Below are 16852 nucleotides of genomic sequence, written 5' to 3' on the forward strand. Positions count from 1 at the left end.
GCAGGAGAACAAACACCTGGGAGGGGCGAGAGGGTCCCTGCAAGGATCGAGGGCTGCAGCCACCACTGGGGGAGCCTGATACTGGGGCCTGGTGGTGTGAGCACACAACCAGCCCGGCTCTGGATTTTATCCCTCCTAATCCCATGTAATTGTAATGCCTGAGAAAAGAACGAACAACCTCTGCAGTCTCAGATTCAGCAGAAAGAGACCGGCTCCCTCCCTGTGCAGCTGCTGCTGAGGAAGGTTCCCCTTCTGACAGCCTGAGGTAGGAATGAGCTCTGGTAGAAAACAGCTTTTGTGTCTGTGATAGGAGTGAGGGACTGAACTGTGTTCTGAGGGAAAGGGAGTGAAAAAATACACAGAAATTCATATTTACTTGGATGGTGGTCAGGCCCTGACACAGGTTGCCCAGAGAAGCTGTGGCTGCCCCATCCCTGGCACCTTAATGTCCCCCACTCCTGGAAATCTCTTTGTGTCACTGATTGGATCAAACAGATCAATTTACAGACGATCGGATCGGTGCCAATTAATACATAAGGGCTGTTCAGAGGTGGGAGGGCATGTGGGGCACCTCCACACACAGATGCCATGCAGAACGCGCAGGGAGGCTGCAATGATTCCCATCTGGAACACCCAGACCTGGACGTGAGCAAGCTGTGCTGAACTGGGAGTACTGGTTATTTACAGATGCATCACAGAGCTGGAGTTGACACCATTTCTATCCCTCTCTTCACACTGTGCTTCAGAGGCAAACAGATGACAGAGCACCAGGGAGGCTGGACAGACCAGCTGTGGCTGCCCCTGGATCCCGGGATGGGTTGGAATGGGCTTGGAGCAACCTGGGACAGTGGAAGATGTCCATAGCAGGGGGTGGAACTGGATGGGCTTTAAGGTCCCTTTCCACCCAAACCATTCCATAACTCCATGAAGAAGGGCTCGGGGTCTTTGCCTTGCTGGTGCCAATACGAAGTGATGGCAGAAAGGGGAGTCAGGAGGTTCTGCCCTGCACGGGCAGCTCAGGCTGTCCCCTCCCTGCGTGCCAGAAGTGACCTTGGGAAAGGTGGCTTCAGCCACTGCCCTTGGACTGGCAGTATGCTCCTTTGGGAATAAGCCAATATTCTGAGCGGACAGATATAACCTGATCCAGGCTTGGCCTTGCTGGGATGTGCTCCAGCCATGACATCACCCAGTAATGCCACGTCTGTTTACTACCGGGGAAAGGTGCTGGATTGGAGGCTGAAATCCCTGCTTTATCTCCTGAGCAGGTTAGGAGCAGGAAGCAGCATTAGCAGCCACATCTTGTTCTTTTCAGGCCAAGAGAAGTCAGTTTCCATGGGAAACATAGCACTGCTCTGTCTGAGAGTTCACCTCTCCTGTTTCCATGCTCCCTGTAAGACAATCCTGCCCTCTGAGGCTCGGGAAGTTCCTCAGCCCCCCCAGCTTATCCCTGACTCATTTCCACACAGCACTTTGCCAGTGGGGTAAGTGGGTACCTGGAATCAGGTGGCCACTGCGCCTTCCACAGACTTCTCATCTGCGAATCAAAGGATTTCAGGCAGAGCTGAAGCTGCTGGAAGGTAAATTCAGACTTTTTACAGGATGAAACCCCACCCCAGCAGCTAAGCCAGGAGTTTGCTCCAGCAGGACAAATCCCCCAGCTCCGAGGGCCTGGAGTTTCCCGGCATCCCCCAGCACTGTGCAGCTCTGTCATGCACCAGATGGGATTTTTTCGATTACTTCTTTGCAGATGACAAATCAAGGTCAAGGGATAGATGCTCCCCTTCAGCACAGCATGGCCAAGAATCAGGAAAACCTTAGGGTCAGCAACAAAGGATGTGCTTGAAAGACCACATGGTTTTCCCTCGAGCACAGTAAAACTCCTCACCAGGAAAGAGCTGCTCAGCCTTTTTCCATGAGCCAGTCCAAACCCATCACACCTATTTACACCTGCAGGAGCAGCTTGGGATCACAGCGAGTTCCATTTCCATGGCAGAGGACAGCGTGGCACAGACACTGCTCCTCCCTGGGGCACAGAGCCTCCCCAGCCCCAGGGCGAGCCTGGGACACAGCACTGGGGTGCAAATCCACCTTTGGGTCACCTCTAAAGCCTTGGGAGTGTAAAACAGGCAGGTGACAGATGGCTGGAGGCAGGGGATCATGGTGACTCGGCCACCCCACAGCAGCCACCGCTCCGTCTGCCAGCCGGGGCTTAGAAACCTCCGAAAAAGCTAACACAGGGAACAGGGAGTAACACTCAGAGAGTGACAGGGATAAGGGGCAGAGCAGGGGGAGGGAAATGGCTGCTTGTGACTCAGAGCAGATGACTCTACGGGAGTGCACTCCCCAGAGAGCTGCTGGAGTGAGCAGAGCTCGGAGAGGCCCGGGAATCCATCTGTGTGCGGGAGGTGGCTGAAGTCATCTCCAAACCCCGCAGATGAGGGGAGGTCACTAAGCTCCGAGTGAGCAACTGTCACTCCACACCCCTGAAATCCATAAGCAGCCTGGAAACCTAAAGCCTGTCATTAGGAATGATAAAAACAGTAATTAGAGCCGGGCTGTCATGAGTTCACACCTGGAACATCAATACGAGGCGTTTACCCAGCAGCAGGAGAGCACTTCCCCCAGAATCCATCCTCTGTGGATGCACCAAGCACAAAGCTCCATGGACAACTCTTCACACCACTGTAAGTAAATCCTGCAGGGAGCCTTGCAAACAGACTTTATCCACCACAACAGCTTTGAGGGATCGAAAAATGCTGCTGCTGTGGAGGCACAGGAGCTACATCAGCTCCTGGGCCGTGGGCTCTGCCTGTCCTGATCCCAGTCCTGGTGCTCTACTGGGAGTGCACCAAGGAGTTAAACCTTCAAAACACACAGATTTGGGGGGAAACAAGCTGTGCTGAGGAGTTAGCCCTTCAAAACAATGCAGATTTGAATATGAGAGAGCTGTTCCATTAATTTAGCCTTAATTACATCTTGTAGAGCTCTAAGCAGCCACCACACGGTAAAGCAGGTGAAAACCTACACTTTTATTTCTTTATGGTATCACAGGTGGAACAGCTTAAGTTGGAGTGTTCTTAACAACAATAACAGCAAAGAAATAAAAGGATGGCTTGAAAGTAGCTTTATTTAGTAAGACTGAGTCTGTACAGAGCCAGGGAGGTTCCTGCTGCAGTGCAGCAGCTGTACTCCTCACTGCCTTCCCAAATGGCTGCTTGGTTTGCCAAACCCATTTCTCTTCAAAATGTTAATAGATGACATTAATTAAAGTGCGAGCCAAGCTTAAAGTAAAGGGTTTCTTAATCAAAGTAGTTCAAAAGTTTTATTCTCTTGGCCTCTGTTATGTTGGCACCTGACTGGTCACTCAGGGTTTACCCTGTGCCAGCCATAAATCACACCTTGTTTCATCTATTAAAAATAGATTCCCATCCCTCCATCCTGCAAGGAGCTGAATCAGCAGGGTACTGCACCCACAGCAGCACAGCCCAGGAATTTTTGACTTTAGGTTGGCACAATGCTTCTTTCTCTGACAACACAGCTGCTGAAGGATTGAGGTGAGTGTGGTGCTGACCACAGGTTGCTGGTGCAGGTGAGGGGCTGACACAGGTGCCATCTCCAGAGTGAGCTGGGAAGCAGTGTCAGAGCAAGGAGTGGAGGGTCAGGAGCTCTGTCCCCAAAGTCAGTGTCCTTTTAGCTCGCTGGGACAGACAGAAATAGGCCTGAAAGCATATTCCCCAAGCGGCCTAATTTCCCTGCCCTCACACAATGTTCTCTTTCCTCCTCAGCGCCAGGGTATTTGTTTTATTTTAGGATTTAAGAGCTTACAACCTTTATTGAAGGATAAAGGTGCTCAACATTTGATGGTATTTTTTTTTTTTTTTAAGTATTGCAATTAAGGAGCAAAAGCCAGCCCAGGGTAACAAAGCCAGGCAGGTTAAGCATCTCCATCACACAAGTCTCACCCAGAAAACCAGCAGAACAGCCCCCAAGGAAATAATCCTCCCATTCCTGCTGTCAGCTTCCCTTCTTGAAGTACTTGAAAGTTCCTCCCTGCACCAGGCTGTTGTGTTCAAACAGAAAAAGGTCAGGGTGACACAGAAAGGGTTTAACTTCCTCCCCAGCACTGGATCTCTGACCTGGATGACATTCAAGGTTGTCAAGGAAGCAGTTACAGACAACTATATTTAGGAAATGAAAACACATATTTCCCCTCTCTGCTCAGAGGCCAACACTCACCTGCAGCGTTTGCAGGGAGCTGTGTCAAGAAGCTTAATGGAAAGGAAGCCAAAAAAACCCCCAACCCCTTTCTTTTCACTGGTTAATTACAGAGGAAGAAGATGGGTAAGAGATAAAAAGACTAAGCCTAAGTGGAACACAGGACCAGCTTAACAGGCTCAGAATAAACCTCTCTCCTGCTGTTATTTAACACCAGAGCCGGACACGCACTCCTGAGCCACTCCTTCCTGCTGAGCCCAGCTCAGGGATTTCTCTTCCCGGGGGCCTGTGGCACCCCCAGCACACGAGAACTGTGCCAAGGCTGCCAAGTGTGTGACCCCGAGTGGCCCTGCACATGCCAAAAGAGAAATCCCAGTCACAGCCCCGCTCCTGGCAGAGGGGGGTTAAAAACCAGGAATATTCCAGATGAGGTCATGGGCAGAGCTGCTGCCTCCAGGCTTCCCCATCCCCAGCAACCAAAACAACACGTGGTGACGCAGCTCTGCCACCCACACCAGGGCCTGGGGCAGCATGGACCTGGGACCTGCTCCATGGACAGGATTCTTCCCTGGTATTCGTCTGCCTTGGTGACACAGAGGAGCTGGGGCAGTAGATGTGTGGTACAAAGTACAGACACACAACAGTGGAATGGTTTGGGGTGGATGAACCCCAAAGTTCATCCGTTCTCACACCCTGCCATGGTCAGGAACACATTGCACTATCCCAGGCTGCTCCAAGTCCATTCCAGCCTGGATCCAGGGGCAGCCACAGCTGTGCTGGGCACCTGTGCCAGGGCCTCCCCACCCTCCCAGAGAACAATTCCTTCCCAGTCTCCATCTGTGACCAATGGATCCCAGCCTGTAATCAATCACCACCTCGTCAACCAGACCAGAGCAGTGCCACGTCCAGTCCAGTTGTTCCTTGAACATTCCAGGAGAATGAAGGAATGACTAACATTATCCAGCAGGAATGACCTGTTTAGAAGACATTTAACTTTTTCTTTTTTTTTTTTTAGGAGGCACCTTGCACATAAAAACCGCACAAAAGCATTTTTTGGTGTTGTGTGAGCGGCACTTGAAAGGATCAGAGAAAACAGGCTCAAAACCTGGCCTGGTCAGGAGCAAGGAGCTGTCCCAGCCTGTCACCGTCCCTGTGCTCTGCAGGGGGAATCTCCCTGGCTGGTGGAGCACCCCGTGCCCCGACCGGGGCACCCGTGTCACCCCTCATTGTCCTGCTGGGCAGCGACTTCCAACGCCACCGGGGCACACACGGCACCGGGAGCTTTAATGAGGATGTGACCGAGGAACTGGGCTCAGAGCAGGGCCTGGGTGCTGTGCCCGTGTGGCGCAGGGACACCAGGGGAACCCCCAGGAGCAGAGGTGCTCCAGCACCCCCTGACGCGTTTCCCAGACCGGCGCCCGACACCGATTTTCAGGTACGCCGGTGCCCCAAGTGCCGACACCGGCAGCACCGACCACCGCCCCGTGAGCACTGCCAACCGGGAAGTGCCCGTTCCGGTGATCCCACAATGCCGGGGCAGCGCGGCGGGCCGGGCCCCAGGGCTTAGCTCAGCCCGGAGGTCCTTGGGGGGGCTCTCCCGGTCCCGATCCTGGTCCCGGAGCTCGGCAGGGCCCGCACGTTCCTGCGGCGCCGCTTCCGGCCCGCTCGCGGGGCGTCCGCAGCCCCTCCCTCCCCTGCCGGCCCCGCCCCGGAAGCGCCGCCTGGCGCGCGCGGCCAATGGCGGGGCGCTGCTGCCGGGACACGTCGCGCGCCGCCGCGCTCCCGTCGCCCCCCGCGCGCCGCCGGGGTGGAGGTGGGGGTGGGGGGGGAATGTCTCGGCTCCTCCCCCCACCCCGGGCCGCCGCGTTCGCCAATGAGCGGCGCCGTCTCATCGGGCCAATGAGAGGCGCCGTCTCAGCGGCGCGCGGGGGATGGAGCGCGCGGCCCGGAGCCGCCACGGCGCGCGCCCCCCCGCGCTAGGGCCGGACCCCGGGACCCCCGGACCCCCCCAAAAGCGCCCCGAAACCCCCCCGCAGCCCGCCCTCTATGCGGCGGGGCCGGCCGAGCCGCAGGCCTTCGCTCCGCCGCGGGGCTGCCCTTGGCCCGCTGAGCGCCGAGCACCGGTAAGCGCCGGCGGACGGCGGGCGGGCGGGTGGCGCGGGGAGGGGGGGCACCGGGGCGCTGGAAAACCTGGGGGCGGAGGGCAGAGGGGGTCCCGGGGAGGGGCTGCGCTGTCTGGGGGGGGCACCGGGAGAGGTACCCGGAGCTGGGGTCGGAGGGGGGGGGCACGGTGACGGGGTGGGGGATCGAGGGGGGGCACCGGTAGCGGCAGGAGGCGGGACGCGGTGCGCGGTGGGGGCGGCGCGGGGTCGGCTGGAGGGGAGAAAACGCCGCAGCGCGGGTGGGGAGAGGATGTTGGGGTTCTGGGGGGGCGGCCAAGGAGGCGAGGGGCTCATTCGGAGGCTGTTTGGGGGCGCCCGGGGGGCGCAGGGAGAGGGAGGAGGCTGCCGAGAGAGGGAGAATGGCTCGGGGCTGGTGCTTCGGAGGGGCCGCGGCGAGAGCCCGGGGGCTGCTCGGGGTTTTGGGGTGCGCAGGCTCGTGGGGAGCCGTGGGAGGACCTCGGAGCTCCGTGTCGAGCCCGCAGCCCGGCCCCCCCCCGCCGCCCTCCAAAACCCCGTTTTTTGGGGTGGGGATGTTTTTTTCGCAGGGGTGCGGGGAAGGGTGGGGGGAGTGCGTTTTGGGGTGAGCGCTGCGTTGGGAGGAACAATACCAAAAGTTGTCTGAAATGGTAATTTCCGTTTCCCATTTCATCATCCCCGGGTAGGCGTTAGCCCTGCGTGTGTGTGCGCAGGGCCGGGGCCGCGCCGAGCCCAGCCGGCCCCAGCCCCCCGGCTTTTATTTATTTCCCAGTTTAATCTTTAAATCGCTCCGTGTTTCTGTCCTCCGAGGAGCCTTTGTGTGCCGGGGAGGGGCTGCTCGACACCTTTGCCCCTTAGCAGAAAAGAAGAGAGAAGGGGAAAAAAAAAAAAAAAAAAAAGCCTCCCAAGCTCAAACAGCTGCAGCCCAGGACGAGCCTCCCCCAGCCCGGGGATGGATTCATGTTTAGAAAGGCAAATGACCTCGGAGGGAGCCGGGATGAGCCGAGCCCTCGGTGCCCTCTGCCCTTTCCCAGAGGGAGCAGCTGTCCGGGGTGTGCGGCTCAGAACGGGCCCTTCATTGAGGCACAGGGGCCGTGTGTTTACGGCTTGGCTTCTCCTCCGGGCTTGGGGATCTGTTTTGATATCCAGTTGCAGGAAAGGGTTCCTCCCCCCTCCCTGGTTTTGTACACAAAGTGCTCTCTCACCACTGGGGACACGGCTCTATAGGCGGAGAGCGAATTCCAGGCAGCTCTTGAAGCACAATTCCCTCCTGACATGGCTTCTGAAATGGGGTATAACACACCATTTTTACCCTTTTCTGTAGGCAAGGATATTTTAGGTGGGAAACATCTGTACTGCCTTGTAGTGGCTGTGCGCTTTCCTGAAATTTATGCGTATTTAAGGAACTTGGAGTTCGGTGTATTTCTCCTTTCTTTGTTTTGTTCATAAAATGGAACATTTTTATGTAATGACTCCAATTATTTCCTTTTTCTGTCGGGGAAAACCACTCCACAGAGTCATGGAGAGGGGAAAAGGAGATTAACTCTCACATGTTTTCCCAGCGGCATCGACGCATTCTTTGTGCGTGCCCTACCAGGACCTCAATATTTAACTCGATTAGCTTAAAAACGGGAAAACTCGGCGTTTTCGCCGGCTGGATTTTCCGGCAGATTCCAGGTTGGAGCAGTCAGAGCCGGCTGTGGGGGAACGCGATGTGGAGCGAGCCCCGCGCCCCGGCGGGGGAAACTCCGGGCACGGCGTTTACTGGCGGAGCTCCGTGACCCGTTTTCTGTCCGTGGGAAGCGCTCGGCAGGGCAGGAATCGGCTCGGAGGCTTGCGCCTGTGTGGGCGAGCTCCGGGGCTCCGTGTGAGCCGGCCCGGGGCCCGGGCTCGGCGCTGCCGGGGCGTGCGGAGCTCAGCGCTTCGCTGCGCCCCGGCTCCGGGAGAACTCGCCGGTCCTGCGGGAGGGGTGTCCGACCTGCCGGGGCACATCCAGCCCCGGAGAAGGGCTTTGCTGTGAGCCCGTCCGGGCGAGCCGGGGCTCGTGTGTCACCCCGGGCTGTCTGAGTCAGTGCGAGGGGTTTGGTTTGCCAAACTCCCAGCGAACCGAGTTGCCCGTGCGGAGGACGGCGCTGGGCTCGGAGCACGGCGAGCCCTCGGTTCCCGAGGCTTTTCTGCCTCGTTGCTGTTGTAAAGAGTGGCCGAGGAGCCCCGGCCATGTCGGCGCTGGCTGCTGCCACTGGCTGGCAGCTGGAGATGTTGTGTTCCGTGTTCCACGCTTGGTTCTGCTGTTCAGTTCTGCTTCTGCTTTTAGAAATGAACTCTTGTCTGTGTCTCCATTTCATTAAAAAAAAGCGTGGTTCAGAGCGAGCTCATTTTTTGGGTTTTTTTTTCCCCATGGGCAGCTTTTTTTCGTTTTTATGATGTTGCAACAGCATTTTCTCGGACTTAAACCTGCAGATTGTCCAGTTTGAGGGTTGGGTTTGGACGGGGGAGGAAATCTTAAGGAAAAGCCCCAGAGCAAAAAACCCTTTGGCTTGATTTCTTCCTTCGCGTGTGGTAGGCAACCTGATAAGATAATTTTATTTTCCACTCGTGTTTTAATGGGCTAAGTCCCCCCCAAATGCTCGCGAACAAAGCGAAGCGCAGCGCGGCGTCGTGCCGCGTTCTTCCGCTGCTCAGCAGAGCAGACAAATGCATTTCTCTGGGGTCAGTGAGACTCGTCGTGTTAATCAATACTGTACCAGCAGTGCTCCCTTTCCAGGGAACCAGATGGGCTGCTTACAACTGGTGCTGATTATTTTAACTGTGTAATTGTAACATGGCTGTGTGATGACAGTGTTTCCTGCAGATACTTCAAAGGAAGGTTCCCGACGAGTGTGTCTTTACAGCGTTTAATCTGTCCTCTTTGTCTTTATGTTGTGGCTTTTGGACATGTGTTTGAAGTACTAAGAGGTTTCTTTTTTTTTTTTTTTTTTTTTTTTTTTTTTTTTTTTTTTTTTTTTTTTTTCCTTTCCCTTACCTCCAGTTTTTCTATACATTAAAAGGAGGTAGTGCTCTGGAAGGATGAAGTGTCTCCAGTGTGGGAATAAACCCAGGGTTTTAGCAGCTCCCACAGTGGTGGGTTGGTTTCAGTGAGTTTTAGATCCAGGCAGTGACTAAGCCAAAAGCTGGGAAGAGATTTAAGTGGCTGTGAGGAAATGGCAATATTTTTTTGTTTTAAATAGTGCATGTGGCTTTGTTTTGGGGAAAATATGTTGTGTGGTGACTTGAGTCCTAACTGGGACAGGCTAATTACTCGGTGAAGAAATCCTTCTCCGAGGGAAGGAAAGGCACAGGGCCGGAGCTGGTTAATTACATTTTGTAAAATTATGGAGTGACGGCTTTCTGAGGAGGTCTGCCCCTCTTCCTGCCCTGTACCTGAATTTCAGGCTCAGCAGTCGCCTTACGGATTGAAATTCCTCCTGGGTATTAAGATTTAATGGTGGTAGACCCAGAGCAAGTAGTGGCAGGTACTGCTGCTTTTCAGTACAGCAAAGCAAATAATACTGGAAAATATTTACATGGGGGTTGTTATTCTCCTCGTATTTCCTTGATGAGCTCTAGTAAAGGTGCATGTGTTCTCCTTCCATCGCCGGGGAGAATTCCCTGTATTTCGGTTGTAAAAGGCTGCAGAGAGGAACCGGTGTCTCCATAGCAAAGATTCCAGTGTTTCGTGAGCAGCTCACATATATTTTTACCCCATCTAATTTAAACCAGTCTGCACGACACTCACAGGAATGATTTGTATGCAGCTTTTAAATATTTTCCTCCTTCCTGCGTGAGGGATTAGCGGCACAGAGCTGCTTTTTCGGAGGGTTCTCAGCCAAGTGTTACGTAATTTGTGTGCCACCGATGCACGGCCATAAAAAATACTCCCATCAGTGTTAAGGGAAAGCTTGTGTAGGCAATTATTTGAAATCACAAGCGTCCTAAGCAGGTTTGTGCAGCCTTAAAATCTGGGCAAAACGCTGCCTTTGGAATCCTGCTGGGAAGGGGGGTGGGAAGCTGTCAGCGCCCGTGGTCTGGAGGCTGGTTTTGAGCACATTCTACTCCACTTTTTAAGCTTTCCTGTGTGAGAACTGGCGTTTTCTGGTGTATTTTCTCAGGCAACCGTTGGGTATTTAAAAATCTTAATTTCTTTGAGTCCGGGTGGTGTTGTTTCAGCTGAGGGTGCATATGGGTGATGCCAATTTGTAATCTCTTAGGAGAGTATGGGGGGGGGAAAAAAAAGTAAAAAGAAGCTTAAATGCTAATAACAGTGAAAAATCTTCTCGGCGTGGAGCACATGTGCAGAAAGCGGGTGCACGTCGGGCTGTGGAGTCTCTGTCAGCTGAGCTGGGGGCTTTTAAAAATCTGCTCTAATTTTTATGCTGCATGTGGAATGGCTAATCCCATAAAAGCCTCGCACCTTTTGACAGATGAAACGCTGCTGTTCTTCACTTATTTGAGCAAAATATTTTTATGGATGGTATTAGCTCTGTGGCTGCAAGGGTAATGCAGTCCTTACACGAGAAAGATCTTGCTTTGATCTGACAGCTTTCAAGATCCATTTCCAATCTTGGAGTTCCATTAAGTCTGTTTGTAATGGTGCCCTCGGACTTTTTTTCTGCTTATGTGACTCTTTGGGGTGTTAACGTTGCTCTGTGTTTGAGTTCTCTTTAATAAACTGAAGGCGTAATTGGGGTCAGGAAAGGAAATAATCATGTTAGAAGGTGGAGTTAATTATATCAGGTATTTTGGGCTCCAAAATTCTTTGTCTTGAGTCTGATGTTTTCCTCAGGTTGTAGGATGTAGTGAAATTATGAAATCATCAAACTAGGACAGTGGGGCAGGGTGATGTGTGATGGTTAATTTTGGGAGTGTAAAATGAATGTGGCTGCGGGCTTGATGTCCATGGGGGCTGTGGAGGATAGGAGGGATGGTTTCTCTCATGAACAGCCTCTTCCCTCTTCTGTGGGGGAAGAGATGGTCCTGTGTGTCCATCCAATGGGATCTATGTGGTCCTGTGTCCATACAACATGATTTATATGGTCTTGTGTCCATCCTTCATGGTCTTGTGTCCATCCAGTGGGACCTTTGTGGTCCAGCACGATGGGTTTGGTTCTGTGTGTGTCTGCTGGGGTCTTTGTGCTCCTCTGTCCGTCCAGCGTGGTCTGTTTGGTCCCGTGTCCGTCCGACACGCTGTTGGCGGTTGTGTGTACGTCCAGCGGGGTCTCTGTGCTCGTGTGTCTTTCCGAGGTGATCCATGTGGTCCCCTGTCCCTCCAGGACGGCGCGGGAGCGCCGTGGCTCAGCGGCCCCGCGCAGGGCTCGGGTGGGTGCCGTGGTGGGAGCAGCCTCCCCGCTCCCTCTGCTCCTCCTCCCTTGGGGCCCCGCCGGCGTCTCGCCAGACCTCACGTCTGAAAAACCATCCTGGCTTTTCCTGCCCCTCTCAGTGTTGGCTGGGAAAGCCTGAGCTCCCAAAGAGGACGTCAGAGACCCGGGTCTGCTCGGGTTCGTTCCCGTTTTCCGGAGCTCACCGCGTGGGTAAGGCGCACGGCTCGTGGCCGTGCAGCTGCCGTGGGCAGAGCCTGGGACTGCAGCCCGGGAAGGCCGAGGGACTGGGAAGCGTTTCCCCACGGTAACCCCACGGCGAGCGGGTGGCAGCGCCGGGGAGGGAACCGGCTGCTGGAGTCAGGAGAAAGTGATGGGTTTTTTTTTTCTAGGTCAGGGTTGAAGGCACTGTCAGGGTGGTGATGTGCAGCATATATTACTGTCTGCATTGTCCCTGCCATATGGATGTGTGCACGCTGCCCTTGGCATTCAGGCATTGAATTATTTTTCCTCTCCAAATCTGGAGGCAGCCTTTCTTCCCCTGTCTCGAAGAAAACCAAACTTATCCGACGAGTGTTTTTAAAATAAACCTTCTGCTGTGAATTACTGCGGTGGCAGGAGCAGGGTATTGATTGTATGTTGCGTTTGGATTCGGAAACCAAAGGTTACAACACTGGATATCTTGTGGAAACACTGAAATATTTATTTTGCTGTTAGGTGCGAGTGTGTCTGTGCTGGTGCTGGGTTTGTAATGTGGCTGAAGTGCCATGTAATGAAATACCCGGACTTGGAGAATGGAGAGGGTAGAAAACTTTGTAGTATGTGTAAAAGCAGCTTTGTCGCAGCTGTGTGCGAGGGGATGGATGTTTTTCCAGGGAGGAGGCATCTCTTTGTGCCGTGTTGGATTTGCTGTGAGAGGAACGTTAAGGTGGTCCTTGTTTGGGTGATGGGCTTCGGGTCCTCACTGAGGATGTGGGTGTTTGTGGAGTGGCTCCAGGCTCGGGGAAGCAAAGGCTGGAGGGAGCTGGCTCTGTAATTATTTCTACAAGACTGACAGCTTTGCAGGATAGAAACAGTCTCGAATAATTTACCTTGAGAGCAGCATAAAGCCACTAAAACTGTGTCACAGGCACAGGGAAGAATCAGAGAGTCAAGAAGGGAGGTGTTACCCTCTAAAAAATTCACCACGATCCAAAGGCAGTGTGTCCCTGAAGGCTGGCAGCCAGAGGCTGGAGCGCTGGGCTTGGAAATACGGCGCTGCCCTCAATATCGGGATCTGGAATGAAAGGATGTGTAATTAGGAACTCCAAAAAAAAAAAAAAAGGCATTAAATAGCTTTCGAGGTGAATGGAAGCTTCATTATTAAGCACCAACTGCTTAGCTGCAGTTCACGGTGCCTCTTCCTTTCAAATCACGCACACATGAAAGTGCTCCCCGCCCCCAGCCAGGGCCTTATCGGCTTATCTGGGCAGGAGTTCAGAGCCATAAAAACTATATCCTGCTTACACCTTCCAGCCGATCCTGTGACCTGTGCTGTGTAAACAAGTTGTACCAGGAGCTCCGAATGACTGGTAAGTGGCTGGGTTTCTGCAGGCTGCTTAGGTCCAGGAGGAGCCAAGATAAAGTTCCAAGAAGTTCCCCTTTGGGAATGGTCTCCTGATAGCCGCTGCAGGGAGGAGGAGGCAGGATCCTGCTGACTGTGGCAGTGACTGTATCCCACGGAAGGCACTTTGGGATAGACTTTACACTCCGGGGCTGGTGTTTTCCACGTTCTGCAGGAGGATGGCTGTGGCAGATTGTGAAATGTCAGCGTTGTGGTAACTGCGCCGACCGGCGCTCCGCGGTTGCGTCAGGCCTCGGATGTGCTGGAGATGTAAGCCTGTCTATAAATATATCCTCGTATCTTTGGATGGATCAGATTAGCCGTGGCGGTGCTGGGAAGAGATGTAGGTAATGTGGGGAAGGGGGGTGGGTGTGTGTGGGGGGACGCAGACATCCTGCTCCTGGCCGTGCTCTGGGGGTTTAAATACCACCGGGTGCTCCGGTTACGGCGGTTGGCTGCTGCCCACCCCGAGCTGTGGCCGTGGTTTCGTCTTGCAGCTCGGCTCAGGCAGATCCGTTTATCTGAGCTGGATATCCAGCAAGTTCGGGGATTTAGTGTGTGAAACTCCACCTTTCTCAGCAGCCCAAGGGCCGAGTGCACGGGTTTGAAGATGAGAACCTGTTCTCCTTGAATGCTGACCTTTTTTATTCGTGTGGTTTCTTGTCCCTACGTATAGGGGAGGGTATGTGCTGGGTTTGGGAGTTAGGCTGGCTGCTCTGGCTTCCCTCCTCGCCGTGGCCTGTCCTGGCACGCGCCGGGGCCCTGCTTGGTGGCTCTCCTGGCTCTGGGCTCTCTGTTCCTCGTTTTCCCAGCAGCCTGGATGGTTTCTGGCTCTCCCAGGAGATCAGAGGTGCCCTGTGTTACTCAGCTGCTCCACGGTGAATTCAGTTCCCTTCGCCTGTGATCAGCGCTGGCACTGTGGTGTTAAACTGGTTCTGTGGTGAGAGACGAATTCCTCTGAGTTAGTCCAGGGGGGAAGGGATCAGACAAGAAGTCAACTTCATGGCTCTTTCCTGGTGTGCTGACTAGAGCTCCTTGCTTGGGGAGCTGGAGGCTGTAGTCTTAAATGCGGAATTTAATTTCCTCCTGCAGTGTGTTCTGTCTGCGAGCTTCCCCTGCTTCACCTACCAGAATGTTTCTTCGCCCTCCCCTTTCCCAGGAGTCTCATCTGATGGAGGTTTTGCTCTCGCCTTGGTCCTCCTCATCCAAGATTCTTGTCTCTAATTTTAGCCTCTTTGCCTTTCGAGGTCCCCTCCTGTCTGTTCCTGCCTTTCTCCTTCTCTCTGAGTTGTTCCTGCGTCTTCCTCTCCCCCTGGAGAGCCGGACCTTGTTTTTGCCTGGTGGGAGGGGAGTGAGGCTGTGGGTGTGTCGAGGTGAAGGCTGGCGGGGATGTTTGTGGTGCTGTGCTCACAGGGAGCAGCTCCTTCCCTCCCCTGCACCTCCCGTGCTCTCCTTGCTTGGATCTGCTCTTGGAATCTCTCTTTTGTGGGTTTATCCTGTGCTTGTACCGTGGGGCTCTCTACCGTGAGGTTACCAGTGGTGGTGGCATTGCTGCCCAGCAGCCTGGTGTCCCTGAATCTCCTGCTCTTTTCCCTGCAGGAAAGCTGCAGGCTGCCGGGTTTTCCCTGGAATCTCACTCCGTGTTAGCAAGCCTTTGCTTACGTTTACAGAGAAAATGACTTTTCTAACAGGGAGGCATCTGACACAGTCAGTCAGGTCTCCTCAAAGTGATGTGGAGCCCACTGGGGAGAGCAGGGAACCTGGCCCTGGAGCCTGGGCATCCAGGAAAGCTGCTCATCCTGGTGGGATCCACCTGCACGGAGCCCTGGGAGCACGGTGTGTGCAGCATAATCTGATTTGTGCCTGGAATATAAATCCTGGCTGTTGCAGACATGCAGCCTGGGGTTTTACAAGTTCTTTTGTGAAAACAGCATTCAACCCCTCCACTGCTGCAGCGAGGAGCTTCCCTGGAAACCCAATCCCAGCAATTAGTGAGGTTTGCAGAGGATCCTAGCAACTGCTGCTGGGGTTCCATTGGCAGGGGTTAGGTTTTGTTTTTTAGACTGTTTATGGTTGTGTTCTGTGCGTTGTATGGAGACACATTAACTAAAGCACGAGAAGTTCCACCTCAGCATGAGGAAGAATTTCCCATGGAGGGTGGCAGAGCCCTGGCACAGTGCCCAGGGGGGGTGTGGGGGTCTCCCCCTCTGGGGACATTCCAAACCCACCTGGACGTGTTCCTGTGCCACCCGCTCCAGGTGACCGTGCCTTGGCAGGGGGTGGGACTGGATGATCTCCAGAGCTGCTTTCCACCCCTCCAGTGCCTGCACATCCTGTGGAGGGAAGGGTGGAGGGGCCGTGGAGCAGTCCTGAGCTGAAGTGATGACAGGAGCGCTGCCGTGGGCTCTGCAGGAAGCTGATCCTCGGGGAAAGTGGAGCATGGCTGGAATATACTGGGTGCTGCGTGACTTTGGTGTTTGTGGGTAACCTGAGCTCACCTGTGAGGACTTTCGTTACCCAGATACTCTCTGACCCGGCTGGCTTTTGTCAGCAGTGGCTCGGGGCTGATTGGGGAGCGATGCTTTTCCACGAGGGCGCTTATGTAAAACCTCAGCGCGCCGCGTTCTTCCAGCTCGGCTTTACAACGTGCGCCGGGCTCCGAGTGGAACTTCAAAGGAGGGAGTTTGCTTTATGGTTGAACCTATGAGCAGTTTTATGTGCAGGGTGGAGTGAACTCGTGGAGAAGATTGCCGTTTTCCCACTGTCATAAAAAGTTACGATCCTCATGATCCAAGCGTTGTTCCGTAGGCGGAGGCGGGAGGCGGACGCGGAGGTCAGCGGGAGCGCGCGCGGAGCGAGCTCAGATGTGCCAGCGCGCTGAATGCCCTGCTCTGTGCTCCCAGCTCTCCCAAACGCCTTCAAAAAGTGCCTTGTGCTCTTTCTGGGGCTCCCTAAGAAACCTGCACCTGTGTTACTCGCGGAGCAGGCGGAGCATTTCCATGGGAAAGGAACTTGGCAGGGTGGCCTGGGGGGGGCTGTTTTCCAGGGCAGTGTTTTAGACCCTTCTGAAAACGTGGCGTTTCAGTGGCAGAGCCTGTGAGTCAGTTTATAACCTCCTTCCTTTCTCTGGGCTTTTCTTTGGGGTACGAGCCAAGGGAGTTAAAAAAAAATAACGAAGCGGCTGCGTCTTGACGAGCCTCATTCCAATTAACTTCCCTCATGCTCCAGAAGACAGATTCCCTGAACTGAGCTACATTCCCTAAAAAAGGGCTATTCAGGCTAAGTGGTGATGGTGGGAGAGTACGACCAGCTTTTACAGCCTTAACTGTGGGCTTTTCTCAAAGTATTTCAGTGGCCTGTGCTGTCTTTAAACCCTGGTGGGATGTAAGATTCTCCCAGCTGTGGAATCACCACCCCAAATTCTGAGGTATGAAACACCTTCCAGTTCTTAGTAAGTTAGAGCCGATTAAAATAAGCCACTATTTCCAGTTTCAGTCAGATCTCTCTAAATATAAACTTAACCTCTCGTTTAAACCATTTTC

General features: G+C 54.0%; 1 protein-coding gene across 7 annotated transcripts in view; it reads left to right on the plus strand.

Moving 5' to 3' along the window:
- Window positions 1-6204: 6204 nt before the first annotated feature.
- The window catches only part of ANKRD11 (ankyrin repeat domain containing 11), a 129389-nt gene continuing 118741 nt past the window's right edge, over window positions 6205-16852 (plus strand). Inside the window, exon 1 of one of the 7 annotated variants that reach the window (XM_040075299.2) lies at window positions 6205-6338. The gene's annotated coding sequence lies outside the window, so the exon portion shown is untranslated. Of the gene's footprint in view, window positions 6339-7569; window positions 7646-11839; window positions 11921-13238; window positions 13279-13540; window positions 13581-13638; window positions 13658-16689; window positions 16738-16852 lie in introns of those variants that run through there. The other 6 variants (XM_058422155.1, XM_058422158.1, XM_058422160.1 and 3 more) reach the window with 6 other exon arrangements.

Source organism: Hirundo rustica, chromosome 11 (assembly GCF_015227805.2).
Source record: "Hirundo rustica isolate bHirRus1 chromosome 11, bHirRus1.pri.v3, whole genome shotgun sequence".
NCBI classification, from domain to species: Eukaryota; Metazoa; Chordata; class Aves; order Passeriformes; family Hirundinidae; genus Hirundo; species Hirundo rustica.